Below are 19,697 nucleotides of genomic sequence, written 5' to 3' on the forward strand. Positions count from 1 at the left end.
CCCATGGGATTTTCCAGGCAAGAGTACTGGAGTGGGGTGCCATTACTCTGCCATTAAAAAGAATACATTTGAATCAGTTCTAATGAGGTGGGTGAAACTGGAGCCGATTATACAGAGTGAAGTAAGCCAGAAAGAAAAACACCAATACAGTATACTAACACATATATATGGAATTTAGAAAGATGGCAATGACGACCCTGTATGCGAGACAGCAAAAGAGACACAGATGCAGAGAATGAACTTTTGGACTCTGTGGGAGAGGGAGAGGGAGAGGGTGGGATGATTTGGGAGAATGGCATTGAGATATGTATACTATCATGTAAGAAACGAATCGCCAGTTTATGTTCGATACAGGATACAGGATGCTTGGGGCTGGTGCACGGGGATGATCCAGAGAGAGGGTGGGAAGCGGGAGGGGTGTTCAGGATTGGGAACTCATGTACATGTACTCAGGATTGGGAACTCGTGGCTGATTCATGTCAATGTATGGCAAAACCAATACAGTATTGTAGAATAAAATAAAGTAAAAATAAAAATTCAAAAATAATTGGCTCTTTTTTTCCCCAAAGTAATAGTAGGGTATAAAGATGAAAGTTAAAAGAGTAATAGAGGACTTAAAATTAAAAACAATTAAAAAATTAAATGATTGTAAAAATAGTAAAAATATATCTAGGACTTTCTCTGGTGTTGTGGGCAGTGTGGGGTCAGTTCATTTTCTGATAGTTCCTTGGTCCAGCTTATATTTCTCAAGATCTATAGGCCCCTTCCTATGTATTCAGTACTAACTACAGGGTTTTAATCTATTGCACCTGTCACTTCCAAGGCGGTTCCCTCTGTTTTATCTTCTTCTATTTGCTGGTCTCTTCAATGTCTGATTTCTGCCCTGACACAACCGGGGTGGTAGTGGATACCTTTTTTAGGCTCACTTGTTCAGTCATGCTGTGGGAAGGGAGGGACACTGCAAACAAATAACACTGGCGAGTGCTCGAAGTGTCTCAGCCACACTGGGACTGCCCCTGCTCATGGTGCCTGTGCCCTCCCTGCCCACACTACTGAGGCTCTAGGTTGCTCCTCTGAGAAAAATCCCAGGCCATCCCTGGGCTGCATGCACCTCCCAGTACTAAGCCGCTCAGGTTCAGGCACTCAGGAATTCCTCAGAGGCACAGATTCAGTTGGGCCTGCGTTTTTCGCCCTTCCTAGGTTCGAGCAGCTCAGGTGATGAGGTGTTTAGCAAGTGCGGTTACTGCATCTTATCATCTCCCCCATCCCTGCCTCTCAGCTTTCTGGGTGTACAACTGGCACACCATCTCAGGAGGATGTTGACTGTCCAGAACCCCAAGAAGTCTTACTTAGCAAAGAAGCCTGCTTACAGTTTGGTAGATAATGTCTCTCTGGGGCTGAGATTGCCCCCTTCCTCTGGCTGCCTATCACCGGAGGGGGATGATCTGCAGCCAACTAGCTCTGTACAGTCCTTTGTTCTGTGAGCAGGCCTGGTGGTGTCTTAGGTTAGGGCTTTGCACATGGTAGCTACCCCACAGTTTGGTTTGCTAGACCAATTAGTTCCCTCAAATTGCCCTTGGGGCATTCAGGCCTGGTCCTCACTCTAAGCAATGCAGACCCTGTCCCTCCCCAGCCCCCGCTTGCTAGTGGCAGGCGCAGGTGTCTGTGCTGCTTTTCCGCTGGAGGAATTACCACTGGGCATGTAATCTGAGGGTTTTAATTATTTATTTATTTTTCCTCCCAGTTATGTTGTCATCTGTGGTTCCAAGGTTCACCACAGACTAGGCAGTGAGAGTGTTTCCTGGTGTTTTGAAACTTCTCTCTTTTTAAGACTCCCTTCTGGGACGGAGCTCCTGTCCCTACCTCTTTTGCCTCTTTTTTTGTCTTTTATATTTTTTCCTCCCTCCTTTTGAAGACAATGGGCTGCTTTTCTCAGTGCCTGATGTCCTCTGCCATCATTCAGAAGTTGTTTTGTGAAATTTACTCAGCGTTTAAATGTTCTTCTGATGAATTTGTGGGGGAGCAAGTGGTCTCCCTGTCCTATTCCTCCACCATCTTAGGACTGCCCCCCCCAAAAAAAAGTTTTTTTGATGATAATTTAGTTCTACTCATCCATTTATAAATCTATCTTAACTATAGATATAATTCATATTCCTCTAAAGCATAAATAGTTAAGTGCATTTTCCTCCAATAACTTTCATTTTCCAGGCATTATCACTGCTTAATGTCTTATACACTATAGAAATGATTTATGCTTAGAAGTGCCCATACATATATACATATCTTTCTCTTTTTCTCTTTCTCTACAGATCTATATGTTACCTATGTTTCTATATAAAACTCTCTCTTTGAGAACTGTCTGTGTAAAAGTGCTGTGCTAGTTCTGATGATATTGTTGCGAGTGAAAAGATTTGGACTTTTATTCTTAAAATACTAAATTTCACAGGTAATTGGAGGTAAGATAAGAACAATAAGAAAGTAAAGATTTATGGAATGGAACTCTGGGAACCTTGGTGAGCTGCTCTCCCACAGAAATGGAAAAAATGACAAAATCAACCATCCATAATGTTGAAAATTATTTCAAACCACCAAACAAACTGAAAAGCATCTATCCATGAGAAAGTACTGAATCTTTGTAAGACACCCAGGGCAGAAGAATTTAACCCTTGACCAATTCCCATCACATCTCCACATCTAGTTCTAGCGATGTTTCACTTATGAAAGCCAGCAGTCTTGCATCCAAAGGTAAGAATGTTAACTTTTTCTCTTTTTTGGATTTATGGTAAAAATCCCATCCTCAGAGAACAGTCGATATTTTGTCAGTAGCCTTTTGGAAAATATCCATTCTTAATGTGTTGTGGCTACTGAATTTCACTCAAGAGCTCAGTTCAGTTCAGTTGTTCAATCATGTCCGACTCTTTGTGATGCCATGAACCAGAGCACTCCAGGCCTCCCTGTCCATCACCTACTCCCGGGGTCCACCCAAACTCATGTCCATTGAGTTGGTGATGCCATCCAACCGTCTCATCCTCTGTCGTCCCATTCTCCTCCTGCCACCAATCCCTCCCGGCATCAGGGTCTTTTTCAATGAGTCAGCTCTTCACATCAGGTAGCCAAAGTATTGGAGTTTAAGCTTCAGTATCAGTCCTTCCAATGAACACACAGGACTGATCTCCTTTAGAATGGACTGGTTGGATCTCCCTGCAGTCCAAGGGACTCTCAAGAGTCTTCTCCAACACCACAGTTCAAAAGCATCAATTCTTTGGCACTCAGCTTTCTTTATACTCCAACTCTTATGTCCATACATGACTACTGGAAAACCCATAGCCTTGACTACTTTGTTGACAAAGTAATGTCTCTGCTTTTTAATATGCTGTCTAAGTTGGTCATAACTTTCTTTCTAAGGAGTTAAGCATCTTTCAATTTCATGGCTGCAATCACCATCTACAGTGATTTGGGAGCCCAGAAAAATAGTCTGACATTGTTTCCCCATCTATTTGCCATGAAGTGGTGGGACTGGATGCTATGATCTTCATTTTCTGAATGTTGAGCTTTAAGCCAACTTTTTCACTCTCCTCTTTCACTTTCATCAAGAGGCTCTTTAATTCTTCACTTTCTGCCATGAGGGTGGTGTCATCTGTATATCTGAGGTTATTGATATTTCTCCCAGCAATCTTGGTTCCAGCTTGTGCTTCCTCCAGCCTAGCGTTTCTCATGATGTACTCTGCATATAAGTTAAATGAGCAGGGTGACCTTATACAGCCTTGACGTACTCCTTTTCCTATTTGGAACGAGTCTGTTGTTCCATGTCCAGTTCTAACTGTTGCTTCCTGACCTGCATACAGGTTTCTGAAGAGGAAGGTCAGGTGGTCTGGTATTCTTATCTCTTTCAGAATGACTCAGAGCTCAGTGTAGTACAAAATTCCTTTTCCCTTAGGCATAACAGTCTGAAAATAATAGCAGTCTGCTGGCAGCATCAATGTTGCCAAAGGCTGTGATTTCAGCTGGAGAAACAAGAGCCTGGTCAAAAATTTGAAGGAAAATCCAGGAGAATTAGATGACAATCAGTCCTGGGTGTTCATTGGAAGGACTGATTCTAAAGCTGAAACTCCAATACTTTGGCCACCTCATGAGAAGAATTGACTCATTGGAAAGGACCCTGATGCTGGGAGGGACTAGGGGCAGGAGGAGAAGAGGACGACAGAGGATGAGATGGCCGGATGTCATCACTGACTCAATAGACATGAGTTTGAGTAAACTCCGGGAGTTGGTGATGGACAGGGAGGCCTGGCTTGCTGGGATTCATGGGGTTGTAAAGAGTTGGACATGACTGAGTGACTGAACTGAACTGAATTGAAGGGAGCTTTGTGAATTTCCATCATGTTCCTGGGATTGAGAAAGTTACATTCATATGTGTGGTCTTGCCCAGGAGAGACATGAGAATTGAGTATTCCAGTCACTCACTGCTCTCTGAACTTGAGACCCTGTGCAAATAGAAAGTAGATAATAAGCTGCCTGAAAATTTGAAGGCATGCCTTCTCACACTGATTCCCTTGGCAAAGGGACATAGCTGGCAAGCATTTAAGGAATTCTTCTGTCTTACCATTGGGCTGACTACCAAGTTATACTGACTTTGGGCTTTATCCTACTAAGTGAGACTTAAAAATAAAAGCAAGAACTTAATAAATGCTAGCTAAGAACTCAGTGGCCACATAGTACAGGGAATAGAGAATCTACATAATTAGCCTGGGAAAGTCATTTTAAAAATAAGCAGTAACAAGAAAATAGCAGTAACAGCAATGAAAATAATCCTGAGGGCTGAGGAAAGGAAATGACACAGGTTGTTATAATATAATAATTGCAATGTCCAGTTTTCAACCAAAACTTATGAGATAGAAAAATGTTACATACACAGGAAAAAAGTCAGCATGATATATAGTATCCCTATGGAGGGCCAGATGTTGTACTTAGTAGACAAGGACTTTGAAGCAGTTATTGTACACATGTTCAAGGAACTAAAGGAGACTATGACTAAAAAATTGAAGAAAACTATAACAAATATACATACAAACATACATAACCAATAAGTACAAAGAAATAATATAATAGAGTCAAATATAAACTCAGAAGTTGAAAGAATAATAATGAAAATGAAAAAAACTCACTAGAGGAGTGTAACATCAGATTTGTTTTGGCAGAAAATCATCATTTAATTTTAAGATACATCAATAGAGAGTTTCCAGAATGAAGAACAGAAACAAAACTATGAAAAAAAAAAAAAAGAGAGAAACTTGGAGAACTATGGGACACCATTGAGCATATACCATATATACATATGTATAAAATGGGAATTGTACAAAAAGAAGAGAAGAGATAGGGGCACGAATATTATTTGAAAAAAAAAACAGCCTAAAATTTCTCAAATGTGATGAAAAACATTAATCTACAGGTCCAAGAATCTCAACAAATTTCAAATAAGCTCAAAGAGATCCACATCCATCACATCATAGTCAAACTGACAAAAGTACAAGACAAGACAATCTTTAAAGCAAGAAAAACAAGAATCATGTACAGGAATCTTCAATAATATCAGATGGTGACTTTTCACAGAAGTCAGAAGGCAAATGGATGGCAAATTAAAAGTGAATTAAGAAAAAAGAAAAGTCAACCAAGGATTCTGTATTCAGCAAAACTCTCTTTCAATAATGAAGGAGAAATTAAGATATCCCTAGATAAACAATCCAAGAGAACACACTACTAGAAGATCTGTCATACAAGAAATAGCAAAGGGAGTTCTTCAACCTGAAATGAAGGGACAGTGCATGGTAACTTGAATGTCTGGGAAGAAATAAAAGGCAATAGAAAAGACAGCCATTATAGGTCAATATCAAAGGCAACATAAATGTGTTTTTGTAACTCTTTTCATCTCCCATGTGATTGAAAACATAATTCATAAAGCAATAATTATAAAACCATGTTAGTGGACTTATAATTTATAAATATATAATAGCACAAATGATGGGGAAAGGAATAGAGATAGAGTAGACTAAAATTTTTATATTATTTTGAACTTAAGTTAGTGTTAACCTGGAAGTCATTATTTTATATTAAAATGCTAATTACAATCCCTGATTTAAATTTACCCATTCCAATCCATTTTAGTTCACTGATTCCTAAAATGTTGATGCTCACTCTTACCATCTCCTCTTTGACCACTTTCAATCTACCTTGATTCATGCACCTAACATTCCAGGTTCCTATGCAATATTGTTCTTTACAGCATCAGACATTAATTCCATGATGGTATGATCACTCACCTAGAGCCAGACATCCTGGAGTGTGAAGTCAAGTGGGCCATAAGAAGCTTCACTATGAGCAAAGCTAGTGGAGGTGATGGAATTCCAGTCGAGCTATTTCAAATCTTAAAGGATGATGCTGTGAAAGTGCTGCATTCAAAGGCCAGCAATTTTTGAAAACTCAGCAGTGGCCACAGGACTGGCAAAGGTCAGTTTTTATTCTAATCTCAAAGAAAGGCAATATGAAAGAATGTTCAGACTACCACACAATAGCACTCATCTCACACGCTGGCAAAGTAATTCTCAAAATTCTCCAAGCCAGGCTCCAAATGTACATGAAGCCAGAACTTCCAGATATTTAAGCTGGATTTAGAAAAGGGAGAGGAACCAGAGAACAAATTGCCAACATCCATTGGATCATAGGAAAAGCAAGAGAGTTCTAGAAAAAAAATCTACTTCTGCTTCATTGACTACACCAAAGACTCTGACTGTGTGTATCACAACAAATTGTGGAAAATTCTGAACTAGATGGGAATACCAGACCACCTGACCTGCCGCCTGAGAAATTTGTGTGCAAGTCAAGAAGCAAGAGTTAGAACCAAACATGGAACAACAGACTTATTCCAAATTGGGAAAGAAATATGTCAAGCCTGTATATTGTCACCTGGCTTTTTAACTTATATGCAGAGTACGTCATGTGAAATGCCAGACTGGATGAATTGCAAGCTGAAATTGAGATTGCTGGGAGAAATATCAATAACCTCAGATATGCAGATGGCACTATCCTTATGACAGGAAGAGAAGAGGAACTAAAGAGCCTCCTGATGAAAGTGAAAGAAGAGAGTGAAAAATCTGGCTTAAAGCTCAATATTAAAAAAGCAAAGATCAAAACATCCAGTCCCATCACTTCATGGCAAATAGATGGGACACAGTGGAAACAGTGACAGACTTTATTTTGGGGGGCTCCAAAATCACTGCATATGGTGACTATAGCTACAAAATTAAAAGACAATTGCTCCTTGGGAGAAAATCTGTGACAAATCTAGACAGCATTTAAAAAAACAGAGACATCACTTTTGGGCTAAGATCTGTCTGGTCAAATCTATGGCTTTTCCAGTAGTCATATATGGATGTGAGAGTTGGACTATAAAGGAAGCTGAGCGCTGAAGAACTGATGTTTTTGAACTGTGGTATTGGAGAAGACTCTTGAGAGTCCCTTGGATATCAAGGAAATCAAACCAGTGAATTCAAAGGAAACCAATGCTGAATATTCATTGGAAGGACTCACAATACTTGGGACACCTTATGCAAAGAACTGACTCATTGGAAATGACCCTGATGCTGGGAAATTTTGAACATAGGAAGAGAACAACAGAGGATGACATGGTTGGATAGTATTACCAACTCAATGGACATGGGTTTGAGCAAGCTCTGGGAGTTGTGGAGGTGGGGGCCAGGGAAGCCTGGTGTGCTGCAGTACATGGGGTCACCAAGAGTCGGACACGACCGAACAACTGAAATGAATGAATAAATCATAATCCCTAAGCATAATAAGTTTTTCTTATCTGAAAAAATAATATAGGAAGTTGAGTATGTGATGTCATCACATAAAAGAGAACTTGCAATCTGGATCAGAGAAAAAGGGCTACATGTTTCAAGTTACAGAAAAATAGTTTTACTCCATTTCAAAAAGTACTTTTAATTAACAAAATTGTTTGCTAATAAAATGTCAGTATTAATTTAGCTTGAAGAAAGGCTAAATAATTTAGTATTCTTTAGATTAGAAAATGAAAGACCTAATGCCATTTTTTAAAATTCTTAAGACTTAATTAAGATTAAAGAGAACATATGTTAGTAGAATCTCATTAAGACAGTTTGACATTTAAAATAAAATAGGAAAAAACACATGAATATTAGATCCATGTTTACTTAACTTTTTTAATGTTTGGAATATAATTTCTTCTAGTCATCTTGTCTTTTTACACAGAATTTAACTTCATTAAACAGAATTGAATTGAACTGAACATTTTATCACCTCTGATTATGTTAGTCTGAAACACGTGATTTAAGACATCTACACAGACATTGTTTTAGGCATCCCTTCAACCTCATACTAGGGAGTCTCTGTAGAATTACATTTCTTGGTTCATTTCCTAGTGTTCAAGCTTTCCTCTTTCTTAAATTCTCTCTTTTAATGGAAAATTTCTGCTGGGAACATTCTGAGGAAGGATTCATAATAGGTGTTTTTGCTGTTGCTGCTGAGATTTTCCATATCTGAAAATATCTTCTTTCTTATCTTACTTTTAGTTAATAAATTAACTTAATAAAGAATTCCGATTTGTAAACAAATTTCCCCTGGATTTTGAACATGGTATCCCATTATCTCCTAGCTTTTATTGTTTTTAAATCTAATTATATTATCAAGTTCAATCTTGTTCTAAAAGCCAAATTTTCCTTTCTGGATACTTTCAAGATTTTCTCTTTGCTCTAGTTTTCAGAAGATTTATAATGGTGTTTATTGGTTTGGTTCTAGTTTAGTCCATTTTCAGGGCCATTAGTAGCCGTTTTCTATCTGAAAATTGAAGTAGTTCTGAAAATGTTTCTTGCATTATTTTATCATCAATTTCTTCATTTTGCTATTATCTTATTTTGAAACTCTTGAAATGCATTTTTGGCACTTTCTGGAATGTTTAAAAATCACTCTTTGTAATTTCCTTGTATTTCTTTATCTTCTTATTACTTTCTGAGAAAGTTTCCCAGAAATCTTTATATTTTTTCTAAATCTTTTGTTGAGTTTTATTTTTTTTTCTTTTTGGCTATCAAAATTCAATATATATCACTATTTTCTTATTCACTAAATTCTTATTATTATTACTTTTTACTTTAAATAACATCTTTTTCTTGTTCAGTTGTTAAATAACCTGTCATCTTTTTGAGGTTAGTGTGAAAGTCACTCAGTCATGTATTACTCTTTGCAACCCCATGGACTATACAGTCCATGGAATTCTCCAGGCCAGAATATGGAGGTGAGTAGCCTTTCCCTTCTCCAGGTGATCTCCAACTGAGTCATAAGGGAAGCTTCAGAATACTGGAGTGGGTAGCCTGTCCCTTCTGCAGCGGGTCTTCCCAACCCAGGAATCGAACCGGGGTCTCCTGCATTGCAAGCAGATTCCTGAGGTTAATATATATGTAATTCCCAGATGGCACTAGTGGTAAAAGGACCCACCTGTCAATGCAGGAGACATAAGAGATGTGGCTTCAATGTCTGGGAGAGGAAGATCTCTGGGAAGGAAAGGGCAACATTTCTTGGCTGGAAAATCTCATGGACAGGAGCCTGGTGAGTTACAGTCCATGGGTCACAAAGAGTTGGACACAACTGAAGTGATAGCACTATATATATGAAGTTTCCATCTTCTTCTTTAGTTTCTGCTTCTCCAGTAGTTTTTATTTTGTTCTCCATATGTTATATAATAGGGTTTTTTTTCTGAAAATATCTGATATCATTTAATTTTCTGCTTATATTTATGTGTGTGAGAGTAGAAAGCTGATTGAGGTCCTTTGTGATTACTGACTGGATTTTCATCAAAAGGTAATCAGACTGGATGCTTTATTGACTCTCTTCCCATTTCATTATCTTTAGGTGCTGTTCTCATGGTGTAACTGAACAGGACCCTATGAACTCTTCCCAGAATAAATGCCCCAGCCCCACAAACTTTAAGCAAAATATAAATTTAATCAGAGAAGTGAGAAATGCATAAAGGAAAGAAAATCAAGCAAGACAAAATAATAATACTTCAGCCACTAAACAAGGTCAAAGACTTCTTCCTCAAAGACTATAGATAATATTCTGACCCATGTCCTTTGAGCTGTTTTGCAGATACTGAAACACCCATCAGGTGAAAGAAGTTAGCTGTATGCTGCCCACAAACATGTAGACCTCAGACCAGTTGGAACCAGAAGGATGATGATGCTGACTCCCAATTACCTCATCACCAACCAATCAGAAGAATGCCCATGAGCTGACCACACCCAGCTCCTTGAACTCTGTAGGGAAAACATAGTCTTTTGGGCATTAGCCATCTGTGGCCCCCTTTGCCTGGCAAAACAATAAAGCTATCTACTTCTACTTCACCCAAAACTCTATCTCTGAGATTTAATCCAACAGTGGTATATTGGATGAAAAAACCCAGATTTTGGCAATAATAGTCTGGTCATATTATTATCTGTGGCCTTCCACGAGAGCTAGTACAAGCCTGGTGGCCAGAGTTCTGGATATCAGTTCTGGACCTCTAGTTCATGGAGGTCTCTATGCTTACTTGGTAATCTTTTGTGTTTTTCTGTAACTATGGCTAGAAAGTAACTCTTCAGGCTTCTGCTTCCATGTGGTGTGGAGGGCTTATTCAAACACACACAGTAGAAAGAGTATTTAAGAATCTGAATGTTCCTAGAGTCTTTAATCAGTTCTTCTGTTTTCTATTCCATTCCAGAGGTAGCTGGTCCTAGCTACCCAAAATTCCACAGTGTTAATGGGCTCAGTCTCAGCTTTCCACACTGCTGGCTTGCAAGTTATTTACCATTCATTCATTTGCTTTCCAGACATCAAATTTGTTTTGTTGTCTCCTTTTCTATTCAATTTTTATTTTTGTGGCTTCAACAGGGACAGGCTAAAGAGACAAAGTAGATGCTTAGATGCTTAATCTTACAGGGGATTGTTAGTAAAGAAAAAATATAGGAAACTCCTTGTAAGCTAGTGAACACTCAAGAAAGCAGGTTTACTTAACTAAGGAGCCAAACAGACTTGCTTATCAACAAAACCATACAACATAAGAATGGGACATACATTTAAACAAAAAAACAGTGGTGGTGTGAGACCCACCTGCTCAGTAAGCTCAGTAAGTTAATGACCCCTAGGGCTTGCTCGGAGAAGGCAATGGCACCCCACTCCAGCACTCTTGCCTGGAAAATCCCATGGACGGAGGAGCCTGGTAGGCTGCAGCCCATGGGGTCGCCAAGAGTAGGACACGACTGAGCGACTTCACTTTCACTTTTCACTTTCATGCATTGGGGAAGGAAATGGCAACCCACTCTGGTGTTCTTGCCTGGAGAATCCCAGGGACGGGGGAGCCTGGTGGGCTGTTCTCCATGGGGTCGCACAGGGTCAGACACGCCTGAAGCGCCATAGCAGCAGCAGCAGCAGTGCATGCTCTCTGCACACATAAAAAACACTTATTTATGGAAAAATGACATTTCAAAGTAAAGACCCTCATTGTGCTGAGACCTGAGATAATTTTTCCACAGTGTTATCACCGTCCCAACTTGACCATGTAGGGACAAGAAAACGCGTCTCCTCAAACTGGAGGGGTAGCTGATGATGGAAACTTGACTTCTACTCAAGCAGGAGGAAGATTTTCTTTCAACTGTCCCTTCTTTTCCTTTGATTATAAAACTCTAGCCCACTAGGATCTACACTCTCTCTCCAGCCTGCTTGTAAGCCTACAAGAGTTCTATTCTAATAAACCACTTCTTATCTATCATTTTTCCTATCTCTGAATTCCTCCGTGCTGAAACATATAGAACCATAGCTCCTCAGTGCTCCCTGGAACCCCCCAAAAACCGCTTAAGAGTTTCAGCATTATGATTTTTTTTTTATATAAAGCCCTTTTAGTAATTTTTTGCAGATGGTGGGACAAAGTGAGAGTGAAACTTACTGTAAACAGTGACTGACAGTTTTTAATCAAAAGCCCAGAGGTTTTTTATTTAGTTTTTCTTTAGAAATTTAATTAATATGGATAAGCTAAAATTTATATAATTGAATTAGAGGGCACTGTGAAATGAATAAATAGCTTGTTTGAGATGAGGTTTTAAAGAAACTTACTTAAGTAGCTTCACAATCATGTGAAATATGAGAATTTTATTACTTCCTTTTTTTGCTAATTATAAGGCAGGCATTATGCCAAGGAATTTATAATATTAACTTAATTTTCATGAAAAATTTCAGGGTATATGCTATAATAATTTCTCTCTCTCTCTCTCTTTTTTGACAAATAAAGAAATTTAAGCTCAAAGAATTTATGAGTTGCCCAAGGTCACACAGCATGTATGCTGGAGCTAGGATTGAAAGCCCAGCAATGCTTTTTTATCATTTATGTTTAATAGGACTATAATAAGGAACCTTATAAGTGAGATGTTAGCTGCTGTAAGGAACAAAAAATAGGTATACTGGCTTAAACACAATAAATATTTCTTTCTTGCCCATATAAATTGATGCTGAATTGTAACTGAGCAGGATCATATGGGGCCTTTACAGGAGACACCCTCCTTCATATCTTTTACTTTTAGCTCCTCTCTGAAGCACCTAGATAACAGTATCTGTGGCACATTTCCTGAGTTGTTTTACAGATGCTAAATCCACCACCAAATGTAAGAATTAACTACATGATGATCTTGAACTCATAGGTTCCTAAGGATTGACAGTGTTAGCCACTGTGACCCAGTTCAGTTAAGTTCGGTCACTCAGTCATCTCCAACTCTTTGCGACCCCATGAATCGCAGCACGCCAGGCCTCCCTGTCCATCACCATCTCCCGAGTTCACTCAGACTCATGTCCATTGAGTCAGTGATGCCATCCAGCCATCTCATCCTGGGTCATCCCCTTCTCCTCCTGCCCCCAATCCCTCCCAGCATCAGAGTCTTTTCCAATGAGTCAACTCCTCACATGGGGTGTCCAAAGTACTTGAGTTTCAGCTTTAGAATCATTCCTTCCAAAGAAATCCCAGGGCTGATCTCCTTCAGAATGGACTGGTTGGATCTCCTTGCAGTCCAAGGGACTCTCAAGAGTCTTCTCCAACATCACAGTTCAAAAGCAGCAATTCTTCGGCACTCAGCCTTCTTCACAGTCCAAATCTCACATCCATACATGACCACAGGAAAAACCATAGCCTTGACTAGACGGACCTTATTCGGCAAAGTAATGTCTCTGCTTTTCAACATGCCATCTAGGTTGGTCATAACTTTTCTTCCAAGGAGTAAGCGTCTTTTAATTTCATGGCTGCAGCCACCATCTGCAGTGATTCTGGAGCCCAAAATAATAAAGTCTGCCACTGTTTCCCCATCTACTTCTCATGAAGTGATCGGACCAGGTGCCATGATCTTTGTTTTCTGAATATTGAACTTTAAGTCAAGTTTGTCACTCTCCACTTTCAATTTCATCAAGAGGCCATAAGGGTGGTGTCATTTGCATATCTGAGGTTATTGATATTTCTCCCAGCAATCTTGATTCCAGCTTGTGTTTCTTCCAGTCCAGCGTTTCTCATGATGTAATCTGCATAGAAGTTAAATAAGCAGGGTGACAATATACAGCCTTGACGTACTCTTTTTCCTATTTGGAATGAGTCTGTTGTTCCATGTCCAGTTTTAACTGTTGCTTCCTGACCTGCATACAGATTTCTCAAGAGGCAGGTCAGGTGGTCTGGTATTCCCATCTCTTTCAAAATTTCACACAGTTTATTGTGATCGACACACTCAAAGGATTTGACATATTCAATTAAGCAGAAATAGATGTTTTTCTGAAACTCTCTTGCTTTTTCTATGATCCTGCGGATGCTGGCAATTTGATCTCTGGTTCCTCTGCCTTTTCTAAAACCAGCTCGAACATCAGGGAGTTCATGGTTCACGTATTGCTGAAGCCTGGCTTGGAGAATTTTGAGCATTACTTTACTAGCATGGGAGATGAGTGCAATTGGGCGGTAGTTTGAGCATTCTTTCACTCAACTGCACTCATCTCACATGCTAGTAAAGTAATGCTCAAAATTCTCCAAGCCAGGCTTTAGCAATATGTGAACCTTGAACTTCCTGATGTTCAAAGCAATTGGGCAGTAGTTTGAGCATTCTTTCAAAATAAACTGTGAAAAATTCTGACAGAGATGGGAATACCAGACCAACTAACCTGCCTCTTAAGAAATCTGTATGCAGGTCAGGAAGCAACTGTTAGAACTGGACATGGAACAACAGACTCATTCCAAATAGGAAAAGGAGTACATCAAGGCTGTATATTGTCACCCTGCTTATTATATGCAGAGTACATCATGAGAAATGCTGGACTGGAAGAAACACAGGCTGGGATCAAGACTGCTGGGAGAAATAACAATTACCTCAGATATGCAGATGACACCACCCTTATGGCAGAAAGTGAAAAGGAGCTAAAAAGCCTCTTGATGAAAGTGAAAGAGGAGAGTGACAAAGTTGGCTTAAAGCTCAACATTCAGAAAATGAAGATCATGGCATCCGGCCCCATCACTTCATGGGAAATAGATGAGGAAACAGTAGAAAGAGTGTCAGGCTTTATTATTTTGGGCTCCAAAATCACTGCAGATGGTGACTGCAGCCATGAAATTAAAAGACGCTTACTCCTTGGAAGAAAAGTTATGACCAACCTAGATAGCATGTTGAAAAGCAGAGACATTACTTTGCTAACAAAGGTCCGTCTAGTCAAGGCTATGGTTTTTCCTGTGGTCATGTATGGATGTGAGAGTTGGACTGTGAAGAAGGCTGAGTGCCGAAGAATTGCTGCTTTTGAACTGTGATGTTGGAGAAGACTCTTGAGAGTCCTTGGACTGCAAAGAGATTCAACCAGTCCATTCTGAAGGAGATCAACCCTGGGATTTCTCTGGAAGGAATGATGCATAAGCTGAAGCTCCAGTACTTTGGACACCTCATGTGAAGAGTTGACTCATTGGAAAAGACTCTGGTGCTGGGAGGGATTGGGGGCAGGAGGAGAAGGGGATGACCCAGGATGAGATGGCTGGATGGCATCATGGACTCAATGGACGTGAGTCTGAGTGAACTCCGGGAGATAGTGATGGACAGGGAGGCCTGGCATGCTGCAATTCATGGGGTCGCAAAGAGTCAAACACGAGTGAGTGACTGAACTGAACTTGAGCATTCTTTGGCATTGCCTTTCTTTGTGAGTGGAATGAAAACTGAATTTTCCAGTCCTGTGGCCACTGCTGAGTCTTCCAAATTTGCTGGCATATTGAGTGCAGCACACTCACAGCATCATCTTCTAAGAGTTGAAATAGCTCCAATGGAATTCCGTCACCTCCACTAGCTTTGTTTGTAATGATGCTTCCTAAGGCCCACTTGACTTCACATTCCAGGATGTCTGGCTCTAGGTGAGTGATCACACCATCATGATTATCTTAGTCATGAAGATCTTTTTCGTACAGTTCTTCTGTATATTCTTGCCACCTCTTCTTAATATCTTCTGCTTCTGTTAGGTCCATACAATTTCTGTCCTTTATCGAGCCCATCTTTGCATGAAAAGTTCCCTTGGTATCTCTTATTTTCTTGAAGAGATCTCTAGTTGCCAGGAGCCAGCATGAGGAATCCCGCCCATAGCAAAGGTCATGACGAAGGAAGCCTGACATACGCATAAGTGTGATCTGGCTTCAGGGGTTCCCCCTGGGTTTCCCTGAACATCTACCCAAAAAAAAACAGACTCTGCCTGCCTTTATGTACTGTGCTTTCCACTCTTATGACATAACAGACGGCTATCCCCAACCACCTTTCTCTGGAAAGAGTTAACTCAGAGCTCCAGTTAACAGTCTCCTGAATATAAAAAGAATGTCTCGGTTTAAACCCCTTTGATGGCTTTCTAAACTGCCCGAAGGGTTCCCCCGGACTTTTACAACTTGTGATTGTTTGCAGCCCCAAACCGCGAGAGGCACGAAGCTTAAAACATCTTAAAGATATAGAGCCTTTTAGAGCTAAGAATTAGTTTGATGAAGGGCTTCATTGTTGAGTCAATGACTGCTGCCAGATACCCATATTCTTTTTCTTTTAGACACCTGAAGGATATTAATCAATGTAATTGGGATATAGAAAAAGGAATATAGTAGTTTTGATGTTAGCAACACTAGGCTTTTGAGTTAATTACTTTTTCTTTGTTATAAATCACTGTACTTCTTTCATTGTTATATATTGTTGTGTCCTTGCTATGCAACAATATAACTTTATTTGGTGCTTTCTGAGAGTGGCACCAGACTTTGGGAAGAACAACACTTTTAAGGTTTTCTGGTGGACAGACCCTTATCAGAATAGGGCCGTAAAATGTTAATTGGCCCTCTGGCCAGAGTTCAAGTTCAAGTTCAGCCGCTCAGTTGTGTCCGACCTTTTGCGACCCCAAAAATCGCAGCATGCCAGGCTTCCCTGTCCATCACCAAATCCCGGAGTTCACTTAGACTCACGTTCATCGAGTCAGTGATGCCATCCAGTCATCTCATCCTCGGTCGTCCCCTTCTCCTCGTGCCCCCAATCCCTCCCACCATCAGAGTCTTTTCCAATGAGTCAACTCTTTGCATGAGGTGGCCAAAGTATTGGAGTTTCAGCTTTAGCATCATTCCTTCCAAAGAAATCCCAGGGCTGATCTCCTTGAGAATGGATTGGTTGGATCTCCTTGTAATCCAAGGGACTCTCAAGAGTCTTCTCCAACACCACACTTCAAAAGCATCAATTCTTCAGCACTCAGCCTTCTTCACTGTCCAACTCTCACATCCATACATGACCACTGGAAAAACCAAAGCCTTGACTAGACGGACCTTTGTTGGCAAAGTAATGTCTCTGCTTTTGAATATGCTATCTAGGTTGGTCATAACTTTTCTTCCAAGGAGTAAGCGTCTTTTAATTTCATGGCTGCAGTCACCATCTGCAGTAATTTTGGAGCCCAAAATAATAAAGTCTGACACTTTTCCACTGTTTCCCCATCTATTTCCCATGAAGTGATGGGACTGGATGCCATGATCTTCGTTTTCTGAATGTTGAGCTTTAAGCCAACTTTGTCACTCTCCTCTTTCACTTTCATTAAGAAGCTTTTTAGTTCCTCTTCACTTTCTGCCGTAAGGGTGGTGTCATCTGCATATTTGAGTGCCGGTAGCCAGCATGAGGAATTCCACCCGCGACAAGGTCATGCGGCAGAGCTCTAATGGCAAGGCTAATCAGACCTCAGGTTTTCCCCATGGAATTTCCTGAGCATACACCCCCCAAAAAATAAGAATCTGCCTGCTTTTTCACTCTTCTAATATTCTCTGGAAAAAATCAACTCAGGGCTTTGCTCTTCTGCATTTGAAAGGGATGTTTCAGTTAAACCCCCTCTGATAGCTCTCTAGCTTGCCTAACAGGTTTGCCAGGACCTCTTACAGCTTGTGAATTGCTTACAGCCCCCCAACCGCGAGAGGCACAAAGCTTAAAAGTATCTCATAGATACAGAGCCTTTTCTAAAGAGTTAAAAATCATATTGGTGACGGGTTTTCACTGTTGACTCAATAATTGCCACCAGACCTCCATATTCTTTATCTTCTAGGCACCTGGGAGGATGTTAGTCAATGTAAACAGGATATGGAAAAAGATATATAGTAGTTTTGATGTTAGCAACACTAGACTTTTGAGTTAATTACTTTTCTCTTTGTTATATATCACTGCACCCCTCTTGTGTCCTTGCTATGTAAGAATGTAACTTTATTTAGTGCTTTCTGAGATTGGCACCAGACTTTGGGAAGATCAACACAAATAAGTCTTCTGGTTGACAAACCCTTATCAGAAAAAAGGCTGCAAATTGTTAATTGGCCCTTTTGGCTGGAAGATGATGCAAATTACCTAAGATTTGTGTATACAACTAGGTATGCAGAGAGAAAAGCCTGGTTTTGATAAGAGTCTGGACTGCTAACGCTGCATAACTATGTGTTACCCATTGATCTCCATGTTTTATCAAAAGTATAAAAGGCCTTCTGAACAATAGAGGCCAGAGTCAGTCGCTGAACTGGTTTCCCCTGTGTCTCTCTCTCTCTCTCTCCTTTTCTCCCTTTCCCTCCCTCTTCTCTTTACTTTAATTTCAGGCTGAATTCCCATCTGGGGCATGGAGGCTCACCAAGTCTACTTACTTGCCCTGGCTGTTAAGACCCACGCGAAAGGGAGCCTAAGGTGAGGCACCCTTAGATATTCAAGTGAGCGCCAGTGGCCCAACATAGATGGTGCAAATTCCTTGCCTGGAATTTTATTGGTCTTCCACATAATCCAAGTTATTCAGCTATCTTTCTCCACTTAATTTTCCTACTATACTATTGTTTCTTAATCTAATCTTATATTAATAAATAAGTCTTTCCTCGCTAACGCCGTCCAAACTTCGAATTCCCTGGATCCACCGGGGCTGGACCCAGGCATCTGAGGTTATTGATACTTCTCCCAGCAATCTTGATTCCAGAGTGTGTTTTTTCCAATTCAGCATTTCTCATGATGTACTCTGCATAGAAGTTAAATAAGCAGGGTGACAATATACAGCCTTGATGTACTCCTTTTCCTATTTGGAATGAGTCTGTTGTTCCATTTCCAGTTCTAACTGTTGCTTCCTGACCTGCATACAGACTTCTCAAGAGGCAGGTCAGGTGGTCTAGTATTCTCATCTCTTTCAGAATTTTCCACAGTTTATTGTGATCCACACAGTCAAAGGCTTCGGCATAGTCAATAAAGCAAAAATAGATGTTATTCTGGAACTCTCTTGCTTTTTCCATGATCCAGTGGATGTTGGCAATTTGGTCTCTGGTTCCTCTGCCTTTTCTAAAACCAGGTTCAACATCAGAAAGTTCACGGTTCACATATAGTTGAAGCCTGGCTTGGAGAGTTTTGAGCATTATTTTACTAGCATGTGAGATGAGTTCAGTTGTGTGGTAGTTTGAGCATCCTTTGGCATTGCCTTTCTTTGGGATTGGAATGAAAACTGAACTTTTCCAGTCCTGTGGCCACTGCTGAGTTTTCCAAGTTTGCTGGCATATTGAGTGCAGCACTTTCACAGCATCATCTTCCAGGATTTGAAATAGCTCCACTGGAATCCCATCACCTCCACTAGCTTTGTTCGTAGTGATGCTTCCTAAGGCCCACTTGATTTCACATTCCAGGATGTCTGGCTCTAGATGAGTGATCACACCATCATGATTATCTTGGTTGTGAAGATTTTTTTTGTACAGTTCTTCTGTGTATTCTTGCCACCTCTTCTTAATATCTTCTGCTTCTCTCAGGTTCATACCATTTCTGTCCTTTATCAAGCTCATCTTTGCATGAAATGTTCCCTTGGTGTCTCTAATTATCTTGAAGAGATCTCTAGTCTTTCCCATTTTGTTGTTTTCCTCTATTTCTTTGCACTGATCGCCGAAGAAGGCTTTCTTACCTCTTCTTGCTATTCTTTGGAACTCTGCATTCAGATGCTTATATCTTTCCCTTTCTCCTTTGCTTTCTGCTTCTCTTCTTTTCACAGCTATTTGTAAGGCCTCCCCAGACAGCCATTTTTCTCTTCTGCATTTCTTTTCCTTGGGGATGGTCCGGATCCCTGTCTCTTGCACAATGTCATGAACCTCA

The sequence above is a fragment of the Capra hircus genome, chromosome 6 (assembly GCF_001704415.2).
Source record: "Capra hircus breed San Clemente chromosome 6, ASM170441v1, whole genome shotgun sequence".
Classification (NCBI taxonomy): Eukaryota; Metazoa; Chordata; class Mammalia; order Artiodactyla; family Bovidae; genus Capra; species Capra hircus.